Source organism: Pinus tabuliformis, chromosome 4_1 (genome assembly GCF_031772625.1).
Source record: "Pinus tabuliformis cultivar Carrire ecotype Pingquan chromosome 4_1, CPIR1, whole genome shotgun sequence".
In the NCBI taxonomy this organism is placed as follows: domain Eukaryota; kingdom Viridiplantae; phylum Streptophyta; class Pinopsida; order Pinales; family Pinaceae; genus Pinus; species Pinus tabuliformis.
In genome coordinates, this window is record NC_142303.1 from 535,156,748 (window position 1) to 535,173,960 (window position 17,213).

Sequence of the window (17,213 nt, forward strand, 5' to 3'; positions counted from 1 at the left end):
AAGAGCCTGGAAAACTAGTGATCTCATAAGAATGTTAGGTAATATTAAGGGCTCACACATCTGGAACAAAGCCTAGGAAAATAGAAGACTAGTTCAAGAAAATAGTTTCTGGGAAATCAGAGAAAGAGATCTAGTCCTTTTTTGGGAAGATAAGTGGCAACAAGAACCAATACTGTTAAAAGAAGACTTCCTCAACCTTAAACATGAGACAAATTCCCAAGGATTAATTAAGGTAAAGGACTTCTGGGATCACACTCAGCAGACGGAAAAGTGGAGAATCTGGAGAAACATTGATTGCAGAAATAACAATCCCTTGAAAGCAAAAGTAGAGGCGCTAATGAAAATGGTGGAACAAAGGAAGATCTTAGTTTTAGGGGGAAATACCATCTAAGATGGGGCGACAACAAAGAGGGAACCTTTAATCTTAAGGAAGCAAAAGGCATTCTCCTAGAGCTGGATCTCGTGGTTCTGTACAAAATCTGGTAGAACCTTTGGAGGCACCAAGGATGTATGAAAATCAAACTCTTCATGTGGTTGGTTTACCACAGGAAAATCTTGACTTGGGACAACATCAAGAAGAGGGGTGTTCTGGGGCCTTCTAGATGCCTACTCTGTGAGGCTCAAGAGGAAACAATGGAGCATTTACTCAACAACTGCATTTTCACCTCTTGGTTATGGGACATATTTGCCAAAATCTTTCAACAATCTGACAGGGACAGAGGGAGCATCATTAATACCCTCAATAGTTGGAGAAGAAATTTTTCGGACTATGAAATTCTCAACTCAGCTTGGGCCCTTACACCAAGCTTCATTATATGGAATGTTTGGAAGGAGAGGAACAAAAGAATATTTAAGGAGGAAAAGAATCCCCCACATCGCCTGTTTGAGACAATCCTGAAACAACTTAAGGAGATAGTGGGTACCACTATTTGTAACTACCCTAAAAATCCTCCCTCAGATATGGATTTAAAAATTCTCAGGCAGCTGGGGATGCAGGGGCTCACTCCTCAAGGTCTTGATAGGAAGGTTACATCAAGGGACACGGAGAAGGATTTCTGGCATCCTCCCCTGGAAGGATATCTGAAATACAACATTGATGGGGCTTCAAAAGGAAACCCAGGAACTGCTGGGTATGGAGGAGTCCTTAGGGATGCTGAGGGAAGTATTATCTTCATCTTCCATTGCCACCTAGGAAAAGCCACCAACAACATGGCTGAACTAATGGCTTTGGAGCAATGCCTGGATTTTCTGAGTCAAGATAACTGTTGCAATGTGATAATAGAAGCGGACTCTGAGCTAATCATTAACTCAGTGAAAAGAATAAATAGTGGAACAGCGCCGGAGAAAGTCTCCAAACACTAGAAATTAATCAGGGTTTTCCAGAGAATTCAGGATCATCTCCAAAACCTTCGCACTGTCAGTTTCCATCATGTTCGCAGAAAGGCCAATAAGCTGGCGGATCTTCTTGCCAATCAGGGGGTCAGCTGTATAGAGGACAAGGTTTCGATGGAGTGGCAGGAGTTGCGTCAAAGCAGACTGAGAACTCTTTGCTGCGAGCAAGAGGAAGAGGATAGGAGAGTGTTTAGACACAAAGCCATGGAGGCAAGCTCATAATCTTTTGTCCTTCGTATGCGTCATCAGTTTCTTGCAAACTGGTCTTTGGCGGGGGGCCGAATACGGCTGGCCGCTAAAATTCCCGGAGTTAGTGAGATGGACATCACAGTTCATCGGGGTGAGCGAAACAGACACCACAGTTCCTTGATTAATGGAGAGCCTCTCTTCTTTTCTGGGTTCCAGGTTCAGGCAAGGAAGTTGAGCAGGCGAGGGAGGAATCCATGTTTTACCGGGAGCCAGAATATTCACATTTTTGGGTTTCAGAGAGTAAAACCGCTTCCTAGGCGGTTTTCGGATGATCGCACTGCTCTCAAGCGGGAAATGGTTTTAGCGTTTTTGCAGCGATCCCATTCAGCCTCCTACACGTGGCAGAGAGATGGTTTGGAAAACCGCCCTCCATCGCACACTAACGTCTGGTCAGCTTGTTCGGTGCGATATTAATCTCAACCGTAGGATTTCGCTGTGTGGATCAATGGTCAAGATTGATCGTGCAGCTTGGAGGGGCGACCTGTTAAACTTTGGTCGTCTCTGCTAAGCGATTTCATCCGAGGCCGTTGGTTTGAGCGTGGTAATGGATGGCTCAAATCAAAGGGACTCTTCTGGGGACTACGACACAGGAGATTTCGCAGGCTTTTCGGGGGCGGGGTTGCGAATTTGTGTTATTTTCCTTGGGTTACCTGTTTTTCTTTGTAAGGCTAAGAGGTTTTGACCAAGGTGGCTTATCTTCTAATTTTTTCTATTTCCTTGGTGTCAGGAGACGTTTGTATTTATTGTAATCTATTTTTCCGCTTTTTGAAATTGAAGGATTGACTCTTGCTTTAGCAAAAAAGAATATTGTTTTTTACTTTTATTATCATTCATCCAATCTTATTGCATTTGTTTTTTTTCTCTTTGATTTGTTTAATTTTATATACAATTTTTGATCATCTAGAATTTATTCTACAACCTAATATAAGAGAGGTGTGTAATTCTATACATGCTCAATGTGAAGTTAACATGTATCTCTTTTAAAATAAAGATTAAATATTCTTTAAATTAAAAAGTAATATCCATCTCACTCTAACTGTGCTTGGTTGTTGATATTACAACCCAATGCAAAGAAATACAGTAAAAATATTTCATTCTCACTCTTTGAATAAAACATTTCCATGTCTATATGAAATAAGAAAATTTTATATCAACTTTAAAATTATTTTAATTAAAATAAAATGAAATAAAATTGATATTATTTATATTTTCATATTTCAATTGGATAAATAAATAAACCATTTTAATATCCATTTTAACTAATTTATTTTGATATCAATTTTAGAAAAACCATAAACATATAGGTACATATATGAACCATAATAACATATTTCAATATTTAAAGGAAAGAAGTAATTAAAAGTAAAAAGATTTAATAAATTCTTTATAATAGTACTGATATGTGTAATTAGTTCAATTCTTAATATGAAATTAATACATGACACCATTTTAATATCCATGTTAACTAATTTATTTTGATATAAATTTTAGAAAAACCATAAACATATAGGTACATATATAAACCATAATAAAATGTTTCAATATTTAATGAAAAGAAGTAATTGAAAGTAAAAAGATTCAATAACTTCCTTATAATAGTAATAAAAGGGACATGTGTAATTAATTCAATTCTTAATATAAAATTAATCTACGACATTTAAAAAATATTAATAGTAACTAAAAAATAGATATGCATTATAAATAAAATATTTTAATACTTTAATGTAGACAATGTAATCCATAAATAAAATATCTTAATGCACATGTTAATTAAATTATTTCAATGTTAAATATTTGCATGTTATGTATGGTTTAAAAAAAAAAAAATCTATATATTATTTAAAGTAATTGAAAAATTAATTTTTTATTGTTATAAAATTTCAAGTATCATTATTTTACAATTTAACTTTTTCATTAAGAGTTAATTTTAAACGAGTATTTTATATATTTGTTTTCATTTTATGTACATATATTTCTCTTTTATACATTACTTCATAAAAAATTTCACTTCTCTAATTTACTATTTTCCTTTCTAATTCTTCACTTTTCTCCATTAAGTTAGCTTTATATGGTTGTAAAATAGGTAAAATTTTTGTTGTTATATTTTAATGATGTATATTTATTATTATTTTATGTGAATAGGATTTAATAGTTAAGAGCATGTGTTTGTTTTAAGAGGTTACATGTTCAAAATCAAAGGGGTAGAGTATATATGCCTTCATAGATTTAGTAGTCAAATCACTGCAAAGAGGTGGGTCCCTTGTCCCACAAACAAGGGGGTCTCATACACCAATTTGGCGGAGGTGGATCCTTTGTCCCACAGATAAGGGGATCTCATACCCAATTTGGTGGAAACAGATCCCTTGTCCAACAAACAAAAATCTCTCATACACTAATTTAATGTCCTGCTTGGATGTGACCTTAAAATTAAATAAAATAATAATCAAAATATACACTCTTATCACACTTTTTTTTTTATTATCTTTTTCTAAAATCAATATTTCAAACTAAATAATTATATTTTCCATCGTAATAAAAATATTATTGAAAATTTTTATAGTAATCATTTTTTTTCTTTCTATCTTTATAATTATTGAAATATGATATTATATTCAATCCACAGATAACCAATTTCCTTAACAAATTATTGAATTTTGAAAATTTAACATATATCCTTAATTGTATTTTCCTCATAATACCTTTTGTTTTCTCAATGAAAATCTTTCTATCTGTAGAAATTTTGAATAATATAAGACTTATTCACAAAGATTATCCTGATTATATACTATTTGCGGAATGCATGCATAATACATAACCTCCTCTACGTTGATCATCAATTTTGCAGAATTAAGAAACATTCGCATGTGCACATTGAAGCATCAATCACACATATCAACACAGTATATCACGGGGGAAGCATACAGCTGAAAACCCCCAACTATCTATATATTATTTAGATTGAGAACATGTAACAATACATAGTACAATACTCCTCGCAAGTACTCAGTACTATCTCCACCTGTTACACACAAAACTAGCTCAGATCCGAACAAGTCACAGGTTCAAATCTCCTCCACTGCTTTGCCTGCCTCCACTGCACAATCCAAATGGAAAATCACGTGAGCACAAGCTACAATTGCCTTGGTATGGGCCCACACTGCGCAGTCCTCATTGGCATTACTCAATCCCTGCATGTGCAAATCTCATGCACAACTGATAGTCACAACTCACCCTTTCACTTACCTCTAACACCTGTCTCTATTGAACTGTCCATGCACTGAGTTAACTGATGTATTCTTGAGTTAATTTATGAGTTAAGAATTAGTGAATTAATTAATAATTAATTCACACAACTCATCACTAGTGTATTCTGCAGTTAGACTAAATACAACTAGTTTAACCAAGTCAAACTAAACACAACTCCATCAACTCCTCAATCAACTCCACAAAACTCACATGCATGAGTTCTAACTGAAATCCTCCATGCAATAGCTCAACTGACCCATAAGAAAAGCATATTTCCTTCTGACAGCTGCTTGTGCCACATCTGTAGCTCAAACTGAAGTGCTCCAAGAGGATAAGATAATGTTTATAGTCCAAATATTATTATGAGCTAATAATATTCGACTGTTCTATTTTTAGCCTGACAGTCTAAAAATAGAAACCGCCCATATGTCTAAAAATAGAAGTCCATCTATTTTTACCAACATGACCAATCATCCACAAATAGCATCTTGCAACTCATAGACCATGATCCATATGTCTAAAAATAGACATAGTCTAAAAATAGACTTTGCGCCAAAAATAGCCTATGGGCCCACTTAGTGAAGGTGACTTCTTTTCACTAAGCTCCATCATCTTGTTGCATTTTCAACACTCCCTCTCAACAAGATATGGATTATCAGCAACCCCTATCCTGCAACTCTGGAATGTTCTGCATGCAACACATTTGCCCAGTCCACTTGCTCCAACAACACTTGGAACAAAAACACTCCCAACTGACCACTCTGTTGGGCTAGGAACATACTCTGATGCTGAAGCTCTACCTGCTGCTGACAAGTGCTCCCTCTCTGACATCTGCGCTACTGCAACATCTCCATGCATCTCGCACCATTGCACACTTCTCTGTGCCACCTAGAACTGTGCAAAACACTTGTGCCTCTCGTATTGCTGCAGCCTGCTAGCTATGCGTTGTCCTGGGATTCCCTGCACTATCGCTCTCTCTGCTGCTCCATCCGCATCTGTCTCTACCCAATCAGTTAGTTCCTGCTACTCCACATCGGGGCTCCCATAGCAAGGTCTCATCCAAGAGGTTGGGTACCTCAAGGATCCTGCCCCTCCTCCTTGGGACGATCAATCCACATCACCCCACCTCCTACCTGGAGGTATGGCTGCATGTGATCCCTCAGCCCACCTAGCTCGAAGTTTCCCCCTACTTGAGGTTTCTACATGAGTATATGTCTCTACTCGATCTCCTCTCAGCTTCCCTTGTTGTGGCTGCTCCACAACCTCCTGAAGCTGCTGCACCAATCGTGGCTCCTCCAAAATCGTCTGAGACTTCTTCTGGCTCTGCATGTTGAGAGGTAATATACGCTCCCTCTCAACCACCAAGTCTCCATCAGTTGCCTCGCTGCTCAAGGCTTTACATGCATCTTGAACCTCAAGAGCATACAGGTTCTTGACCCATGAACCAATCTGCTTCACTTGTCTAGTGATGATGTGTCTAAGGAAAACCTTCCCCTTACTGAAGACTACATCATAGCCTCCATCTTCTAGCATCTTGATCGACACCAGGTTTCTCTTCAGTCCTGGTACATACTTGACATCGGTCAAGGTAAGGCGAGCTCCATGCTCCCTATGAAAAATAACCATGCCTACACCTGAGACACTATACTTCTCATCATTACCCATTGCTATGAGTATCTGGAGATCTTTCTCCTCCAAAGTACTGAACAAAATTTTCTCACCGGTCATGTGGAAAGAAGCTCCACTATCAAGAAACCAACCACTTCCCACCATGGATGAAACCATGCATGCGAAGAGTGTGAAATCCAACTCAAATTGTGAAGCAAGTGCCTCACCTTCAGATCCTTCCCCGGATCCCTTCTTGGACTTCTTCTTTGGACAATTTGCAGCATAATGGCCCAACTCATGACAACGAAAGCATCTCACCTTCGACTTGTCAACCTTCTTCCCAGCATTGGAAGAACTGGATTTGGAAAGAGAACCCTTCTCCTTCCCCTTCTTCACTTTGGAAGCCAAAGTGCAATTTTCTTCATCAGATGCCTTTGATGAAGATCCGTCCCTAGTATTTCGCCTGATCTCCTCTTGCAGAAGATCCGACCAAAGTCTCTCCCATCCTGGCAATTTCTCCCAACCATTGACAGAGTCCTGATAGGAATGCCAACTCTTCAGAAGACCAAGGAGAGGCAAGCTCACAAAGTCCTCATCATCGACAGTCATCCCACACTTCCCAGCTCATCCCGGCATTGGGTGAACTTCGTGAGATACTTGGGCATACTGTCTGCATTCTCACACTTAATGTTTCTGAGTTTATCCTTGAGCACCAACTTCCTCTGGTCGCTCTTGCTTTGGAATAGATCTGTCAATGCTTTCCACATCAAGTATGGAGAAGCCTTTCCATGCAGGCTGGACATAATGTGATCCTTCACACCCTCCAACAGAATCCTTCGACACTTTGCTGTCTTCTTTTGCCAAACCACAGCTTCAGCAGCATCAGTAGGTTTTGGGACCTCAGCCTCTATGAAATCCTTCAACCCGTTATCATCTAACGCCGCCTCCATCCTATCTTTCCATGCAATATAGTTCGAGCTGCCTTCAAGAGCATACTCCAATCGCAATCCGTTGAAAGACATTTCAACTTTGACACCAAGAAAACACTGCTACAAATTCGAATTCCGCAAAAACCAACCGCCTCTAATCTAAAATTCATGAGAACAAAGTATTTCTCGTACAGAGATTGACTGTATGGGCTTTTACCAGATATCTCACCTTCCCAAAGAAGGATGAATCCAGAGGCTACCTGGCCCGATTACAGACTCTGCCTGAAGAAATAAAATGTAAACACTTTCTGAATAATAGATCTGATGATCAACAGCTCTGATACCATGTAGAAATTTTGAATAATATAACACTTATTCACAGAGATTATCCTGATTATACACTATTTGTGGAATGCATGCATAATACATAACCTCCTCTACGTTGATCATCAATTTTGCAGAATTAAGAAACATTCACATGCACACATTGAAGCATCAATCACACATATCAACACAATATATCATGGGGAAAGCATACAGCTGAAAACCCCCAACTATCTGTATATTATATTGATTGAGAACATGTAACAATACATAGTACAATACTCCTCACAAGTACTCAGTACTATCTCCACCTGTTACACACAAAACTAGCTCAGATCTGAACAAGTCACCGGTTCAAATCTCCTCTGCTGCTTTGCCTGCCTCCACTGCACAATCCAAAGTGAAAATCACGTGAGCACAAGCTACAATTGCCTTGGTACTGGCCCACACTGCGCAGTCCTTATTGGCATTACTCAATCCCTGCATGTGCAAATTTCATGCATAACTGATAGTCACAACTCACCCTTTCACTTACCTTTAACACCTGTCTCTGTTGAACTATCCATGCACTGAGTTAACTGCTGTATTCTTGAGTTAATTTATGAGCTAATAATTAGTGAATTAATTAATAATTAATTCACACAACTCATCACTAGTGTATTATGCAGTTAGACTAAATACAACTAGTTTAACCAAGTCAAACTAAACACAACTCCATCAACTCCTCAATCAACTCCACAGAACTCACATGCATGAGTTCTAACTGAAGTCCTCTATGCAATAGCTCAACTAACCCATAAGAAAAGCGTATTTCCTTCTGACAGCTGCATGTGCCACATCTGTAGCTCAAACTGAAATCTTCCAAGAGGATAAGATAATGTTTATAGTCCAAATATTATTATGAGCTAATAATATTCAACTGTTCTATTTTTAGCCTGGCAGTCTAAAAATAGAAACCGCCCATATGTCTAAAAATAGAAGTCCATCTATTTTTACCAACATGACTAATCATCCACAAATAGCATCCTGCAACTCATAGACCATGATCCATATGTCTAAAAATAGACATAGTCTAAAAATAGACTTTGCGCCAAAAATAGCCTACGGGCCCACTTAGTGAAGGTGACTTCTTTTCACTAAGCTCCATCATCTTGTTGCATTTTCAACACTATCATGATTAAATTAGTATCCTCTTTCTCTCATATGAATCTCATAAATTGTATTTTAATAACATTGTTAAACCCTACAAGATTATTTTTCTTTGTTGGAACTCCTTATGTCGGGATATTTTCAGTATCATTCTTCAATCCAATTTTTATTTCTTTATTATGTTTTAGTTCTCATAAAAAACCTTAATGTTTTGTAATCTAATTCTTCTTTTCAATCACTTTTCATAATGAATTTTTTATTATCTTTTTCTAGAATCAATGTTTCAAAATAAATTATTGAAAATTTTTATAGTAATCATTTTTCTTCTTTGTATTTTTATAATTATTAAAATATCATATTATATTTAATTCACACATAACCCATTTCTCTAACAAATAATTGAATTATAAAATTATAAGATATATCCTTAATTGTATTTTCCTCATAATAGCTTTTCTTTTCTCAATGGAAATCTTTCTATCAAGATGAAATTAGTGTCCTCTTTCTCTCATATGAATCTCATAAGTTGTTATTTTAATAGCATTATTAAACCTTACAAGATCATTTTTCTTGTTTGGAATTCCTTATGTCGGGATATTTTTAGTATCATTCTTCAATCCAATTTTTACTTCTTTATTATGTTTTAGGTCTTATCAAAAGCCTTAATTTTTTGCATTCTAATTCTTCTTTTCAATCACTTTCCATTATGGATTTTTATTTTTATTTTCTTTCTAAAATGAATGTTTCAAAATAAATAATTATATTTTCCATCATAATGAAAATATTATCAATAATTTTTATAGTAATCATTTTTATTCTTTGTATCTTTATAATTATTATTAAAATATCATATTATATTCAATTCACAGATAACGAATTTCTTTAACAAATAATTTAATTTTGATATTATAATATATATCCTTATTTGTATTTTCCTCATAATACCTTTTCTTTTCTCAATGGAAGTCTTTCTATCAAGATGAAATTAGTGTCCTCTTTCTCTCATATGCAATCTTTCTATCAAGATGGAATTAGTGTCCTCTTTCTCTCATATGAAATTATAACATTCTTAAACCTTACAAGATCATTTTTTCTTTGTTGGAACTCTTTATGTCGGGATATTTCTAGTATCATTCTTCAATCCAATTTTTATTTCTCTAGGTCTCATCAAAAGCCTTAATGTTTTGTAATCTAATTCTTCTTTTCAATCACTTTCCATTAGGAATTATCTTAATCCTCTCTTATCCATTTATTTTGATGGATATTTGCAATGTTACTAATCTTGAATGGACCATTATATTATCTTTCATCCATCTCGATGCTTTCAAAGTGGAAAAAATGGAGGAATCAACTTACTAGACTAATTTTACCAATAAGACCTAGTTTGACAAATTAGGCCTTGAAACCTTTCAAGAGCATTTTAAGGCATGAAGTGACATTTTTTTGGGGTTAAAAATGTCATGCTTTAGGGATGCACTTTTTTTTCATATTCTACACATAAATACCTTTCCAATGACACAAAAGTTGCCTCAATCAGAGTTTGTATGCAAAGGTTTTATGAGTCTGAAGTTGACCTTCCTATTTTCACCACCATAGTTCAAGAGGATGTAACGTCAGCCCCCATAACTCATGGAGAAAGGGTTAGGCAGATGATTATGATGAAGAAGACTAGAAGGGTCCATATTATAACTTTGGTTAAGAATTCAGGTAGTCAAGCCTAACCATTAGTAGGCTGTTGGGCTCTGTTATAAATGAGCCACTATGAGGAAAAAATGTTCCACTCTTTTTGGGTGCATTTGATACATAGATGATGTTGACACCTAATACTTGTGATTGGGTGAATTTATGTAAATAGATAAATAGGAAATATGAACAGTCATCGGGAGACGAACTGAACAGTCTCTCCCTCATGTATATAATGAAGACCTACCTAATGGAATAGAACATACGAATCATTTTTTCCTTATGGAGTTACTGCCTGGCCTGACATGGTATCAGAGCCAAGTTCCCAAAATAGTTGTAACTCCCTTCTACCTACTACTCTCTATCCCCCTCTGGAGTCTGCTTACTGAGCTCTCTGTCCACTGTCTACTGTGCTCTCTGTCCTCTCTGTCTTCTCTGTCTACTGCGCAGTCTATCTACTCTTCTCCCTGCCTAAATTCAGAAAGTGTTGAGAGAGGGACGACTTCATAACTGGAATATTTTCGGAAGAAGTTTTGGTGGAATATTGTCATGCTGCGTTGAACTGTTGATTTGTCCACTACTCCTGTTAAAAAATGCTGGTATTATGAATTTGTACGCTGCTCCTGTTTTGTAAAAAACGTTGGTATTATGAATTTGTATGCTGCTCATGTTTTGTAAGAAACACTAGTATTATGAATTTGTACGCTGCTCCTATTTTGTAAGAAACGCTGGTATTCTAAATTTGTACGCTGCTCCTGTTTTGTAAGAAACACTGGTCTGAAGTTTATTTTGGCATATAACAATGCGTGGAATTGTTATGCTGCTCAGACTTTACTATCTGTTGGAATAACCTCGGCCTTCAGAACCTTATCAAAATTTTCAAATGCTTGCCAAGCTCACAGGATTGATGAGTTGAGATCAACAGCGTGGCGATACATAGTTTGAGCGTGATCGTGTTGGTTCCAGTGGCATGCCGTCCATTGCCTCGGCTCTTCATCTTTTATATATACTCTCACCATCAACTCGTCCAATCCACTACCTTCCCTCGCTCACAATACGCATTTGTGTCGCCCCCATTTCATAGTTTTTCTCATCTTCACATAATTTTTTGTGACATTCATTTGTAAATCATAGAATGGCCGTCGAGATTGCCACCGATGTCGCAAAGGATGTAGCAAAGGATATCGCATACAGCGTTGTGATTTATGTAGATTTATGAGTTTGACATATAAACGAATAGGGCGAGTATGAGTTTTTGCATATGCGTTATTCCCTCTATTCATATGATCCATTCCTTCGTGGGTTGTCATCTTATTCCATCGATGAGCCTTTCATTTAGTTCTCGCATAAACAATGAGGTGAGGGAAATATATTGCATAAAGGTGTAGCGTGTTACCTACTGTCCAAGAATACTATTGTCCAAGAACACTGTTGTTCTGGTGCATTAACTCGATGACCGTGCTTGGTATATGAATATTGTGGGATATGTTATAAGGAATACAATATATATTGCATGATATATGAATATTGAGAGCTTGTAGTTGATTCCATTTTGTAAAGACATAGAAAATTACTATTAGTGTTTTGTTACGAATATTGTAATTATTTTTGGGCTTAGTTCAAATTTTATGGAGAAGTTTGTTGAAAAAGAGAAGGGTTTTCTATCTTCCAAAAAAGTTTTGTGTCCTACACATAGAGGGAATAATATTGCTCAAGATTCTTCCAGAGGAAGAGGTGGTCGAAATGAAAGAGGAAGAAATTTCAGAGGAAGGGGGGTAGCCACTCTCAAGGAGAAAAGGCAGATCTGCACTGCATACGCTGCAAAAGAAATGGATCACATGATGCCTCTACATGCAAGCTACCATGGGACAAAATTGAGCAGAAAATAAACCAACAAAAAGGTAAAACTGATGATACAGACAAAGGTAAAGCACCTGAATCCACTCACTATGTTGTGGCACAATGTAACATTGGAGTAAATGAATATTTATTTAATGCTTCACTTGCTTCTTGGAAAAATGATTGGTTGCTTGATTCAGGAGCAACCTGCCACATGACTCATAGAAAAGATTTTTTTGAATATTTCACTGACAATGTTGATGGAGCAGTATACTTTGCAGACCAATCAAAAATCAAGCCATCAGGGCTTGGCACAATCAGGCTTAAACTGCCTGGTCTTCCAGACTTTCTTCTACATCATGTTCTATATCTCCCAAAGCTGAAGAGAAACTTGCTATCCCTGGTCCACATCCGCTAGCAAGGTCACTCCATTCATATGTTTGATGGCAAGCTTGAGGTAAGAAAAGAATCTTACCACTCACTTGTCATGACAGGAATAGAAGAAGAAAGGCTTCTTAAGCTGCAAGGAACCTCTGCTCATGCACAACATTTCTCATACAATTCTCATCATGAAGAAGGTACACTTCCATCAAGTTTATTATGGCATGCTAGATTTTGACATTTGAACTATGATAGTCTTCGCTTATTGAAGAAAAATGGTGTTGCTGATTTGCCTACAATTCCTAGGAAACTTAAGCAATGTGATGCTTGCATTCTAGGAAAGCATAGCAAATAGTCTTTTCATGATTCACATTCAAGAGCACATAGAAAACTTGAACTCATTAATTCAGATTTATGTGGTCAAATGCCTATTTCTTCTGCAAATGGAAATAAATATATCATGACATTTATTGATGACTACACCAGAATGTGTTGGGTTTATTTATTGAAGAACAAATTTGATGCTTTTCAAACATTCAAGAATTTTCATAAATGGATTGAAAATGATGCACAATCTCATATTGGGTCTATTTGCACTGATAATGGAAAAGAATACACATCAAATGAATTTGAAAACTATCTTCGCCAACATGGGATCAAACATCAAACAACTATGCCTTATAATCCCCAAGAGAATGGTGTAGCTGAAAGAATGAATAGGACAATCTTAAATATGGTACGATCCATGCTCTTCTTCAAAAATGTAAAGATAATGTTTTGGGCTGATGTTGTTCTATGTGCTGCATATATAAAGAATAGATGTCCATCTAATTTTATAAGAAACAAGACTCCATATGAAAGGTGGTATGGACATGTTCCTTCAGTAAAGCATCTCAGGGTCTTTGGTTCCACCTATTATGCCTTGATACCAAAGGTACATAGAAACAAACTTGGTGCTAGAAGTCATACGTGTATCTTTCTGGGATATTCAAACACCTCCAAAGCATACCGTCTCTATGATGAAGTAAATACAAAGTTTGTTCTATCTAGAGATGTAATTTTTCTTGAATAATCCAAAACTGACAATGTTGTTGAGCGGCAACTTGATCGCTTGGATAGATTCACAAAAGCAAAATCATTTCATGAATTTGATAATCAAATTCCACATCTTGAAGGGGGGATTCCTATACTAGATGAACATGTGGAATCTTCTTCTGAAGAACACACTCCCCCACATGAAACTCCAACAACGGATGATGCTTAAGTGATGTAATTGATAGAATTGGGAGACTCAATCTTGATTCAGTCCTAACTCAATCAACGGAGCAGCCTGGACCATCTGAGAAAGGTCCTCCAAAGTGGCTGACAAAGACACTTGAAAGTGTTCATCCTGATGAGGTTGGAAAGACAGGAACTCGAAATTGAAACCGGAAAAATGGAGGTGATGTAGATGACTCTAATTCACCTATTGATATGGATGTTTCTTATGATTGTGAGTTGAACTTGTCTACAAATTTTGAACCAACTTCCTTCAAAGAAGCTGCTTCTCATGATGAATGGAAAGAAGCAATGCAAAAGGAGTATGATGCCCTCATAAAGAATGACACTTGGAAGCTGGTTGATCCTCCATTAGGAATCAAACTAATTGGCTGCAAGTGGGTCTACAAGAACAAGTATAAAGCTGATGGCTCACTTGACAAGCACAAAGCTAGGCTTGTGGAAAAAGGTTTTGCATAGAAGGAAGGGGTCGATTATGAGGAGAATTTTTCCCCCATAGCAAAATGGGCTACCATTCGGACACTCTTTGCACTAGCAGCTCAGAATGGTTGGAAAGTCCATCAAATGGATGTAAAAACTGCTTTCTTGAATGGAGATCTAAAAGAGAATGTTTTTATGTTCCATCTTGAAGGATTTTCTATGAAAGGACATGAACATAAAGTATGCAAACTTGTGAAGTCCTTGTATGGCCTCAAACAAGCACCGCGAGCCTGGTATGAAAAACTAACTGAGCATCTTCTGAAACTCAATTTCAAACATTTTGATCTTGATGATGTAACCTTATTTGTCAAAAAAGTTGGCAAAACAGTTGTATATCTTGTGGTATATGTAGATGATCTTTTGATGATAGTGAATAATGAAAGCTACATTGCATCCATAAAGAAGGAATTGGGGAAAAGTTTTGAAATGACTGATTTGGGCTATGTTCATTACTATCTTGGCATTGAAGTAACCCAACATCTAAAGTCCATATTTCTTTCTCAAAAGAAATACATTGGAGATCTATTGAACATGTTTTGCATGACAAAGTGAAATCCTCTTACTACTTCAATGGAACAAAACTTAATGCTCACATCTATGAATTTGAGGATGCAACAAAGTATAGACAGCTTGTAGGAAGTCTCAACTACCTAACTACTACCAGACCAGACATTTCGTTTGCTGTTGGAATCCTCTCCAGGTTTATGCAAAAGCCTTGTGAGGTACATTGGTCTGCTGCAAAAAGATTTCTAAGGTACTTGAGGGGAACTCAAGACTTTGGAATCAAGTATACACAGGTGGACGACTTCAGCTTGATTGGATACTCTGATTCAGACTTCGATGGAGACAAAGAAACTAGGGTATCAACTTCAGGATATGCTATGAGTCTTGGATTAGGAGCTGTCTCCTGGAGATCACGCAAACAATCAGTTCCAGTAGATTCCACAACAGAAGCAGAATACATGGCAACAGCTCAAGCAACAAAAGAAATTGTGTTGCTCAGGAAAATTCTTGAATATTTGCAGGTAAAACAAGTACAATCAACTCCACTCATGATTGAAAATACCTCTACAATAAAGTTGGCCAAGAACCCAAAGTTCCATGATCGAACAAAGCACATCAATACTAAATATCATCTGATTTGACATCATGTTGAGGCCAAAACAATCGATCTCCATCATTGTTAAACAAATGAGCAAACTGCAGACATCTTCACCAAAGTGCTTGGAAGAGAAAAGCTTGAACGATTCAGAATGATGCTTGGACTCACCAACATCCCTTCAAATTAAGGGGGGGAATGTTGACACCTAATCCTTGTGATTTGGTGAATTTATGTAAATAGATAAATAGGAAATATGAACAGTCATCGGGAGATGAAATGAATAGTGTCTCCCTCATGTATATAATGAAGACCTACCTGATGGAATAGAACATATGAATAATTTTTGCCTTATGGAGTTACTGCTTGGCCTGATAGATGAGAAAAATAGCCAAGAGGGAGAGAGGCACAAAGAGAGGATGGGTGCACTCTAATAGCCTATAGCCCATAGGCCATACGACATACTTCTTTATACTCATGACCATTTTATATTCAAAGAAAGAGAGCAGAGAGGCCTCACTTTCTAGCTAGATTTTCTCTTGAAAGGGTGTCCTAGGTTATATCTTTTGTCAAATCATGGTTTGTGATTTTTTTTTTTCACCATTATATCTTTTATGCATAATTTTACTTTACATGCATACACAATAGGTAACAGCCTACAAATCCATAAATCTAGAAGGAAATAACACTAATAATATAGATTTCGGATTTTTAAGTATAGTTTAATTAGATTGATTGTGATGAACTATCCAATGTAATATCCAATGAAGTTTATAGACCATATTGGTATTAGAGAAAGTATCTTTGGGTATATTGTTGAGGTTTTTAGGGTATCTAATTCCTCTAAGCCAAAAGTAAAAATCCCCTAGTCATGGCCAACGAATATGTGAATAACCATCATGATTCTATAGAGGAGAGGTTTTGTGTAGTTGGAAGCAAAAGTTGTAGATATAAGTTATAATGTGAATCTCCTAAAGTCATCCCTAAGAAATAAACCTGGGCTACTCAAATATGATGAGGGTTAAAATTTATATGACAAATCAAAGGGGAGACCAGGAGATTGGGAAGAAATAGATAACTAGCAGAAGAAAGGAGTCAAAGGAGAGAAACCCAATTTGAGTGTTGTGAACCATTCATAGTCCCTGTTCAAAATGGAAGTGAAGGTCAATATCAAGTTGTACCAAGATGAGATCGACGCTTTGAAGCTAAATCACTAGTTGTGACAATTATAAGTGTATTTTAGCATTCATTATATAGAGAATGAATAGAAGATTTAATTTACATAGCTGAAATGAAAGGGAGATGCCCTAACCTAGTAGGAAATCCACACAAAGACCTTGAGGTTGGAGAGAGATAATCTAGTAACTAAGTCAGAGGAATTCAAAACCCTCATAAAGTCACAATTTTACCCTATTCGGTATGTAGAGGGCTAGTGAATCTAGTGGTATTACTTCAAGTAAAAGAAAGGGAAGAGTGTATAGGGGTATACCAAAGAGTTCAGAAAGATGGCCATAATTTTGGTATCTCCCCAAAAAACCTAGATGTACTCAAATATC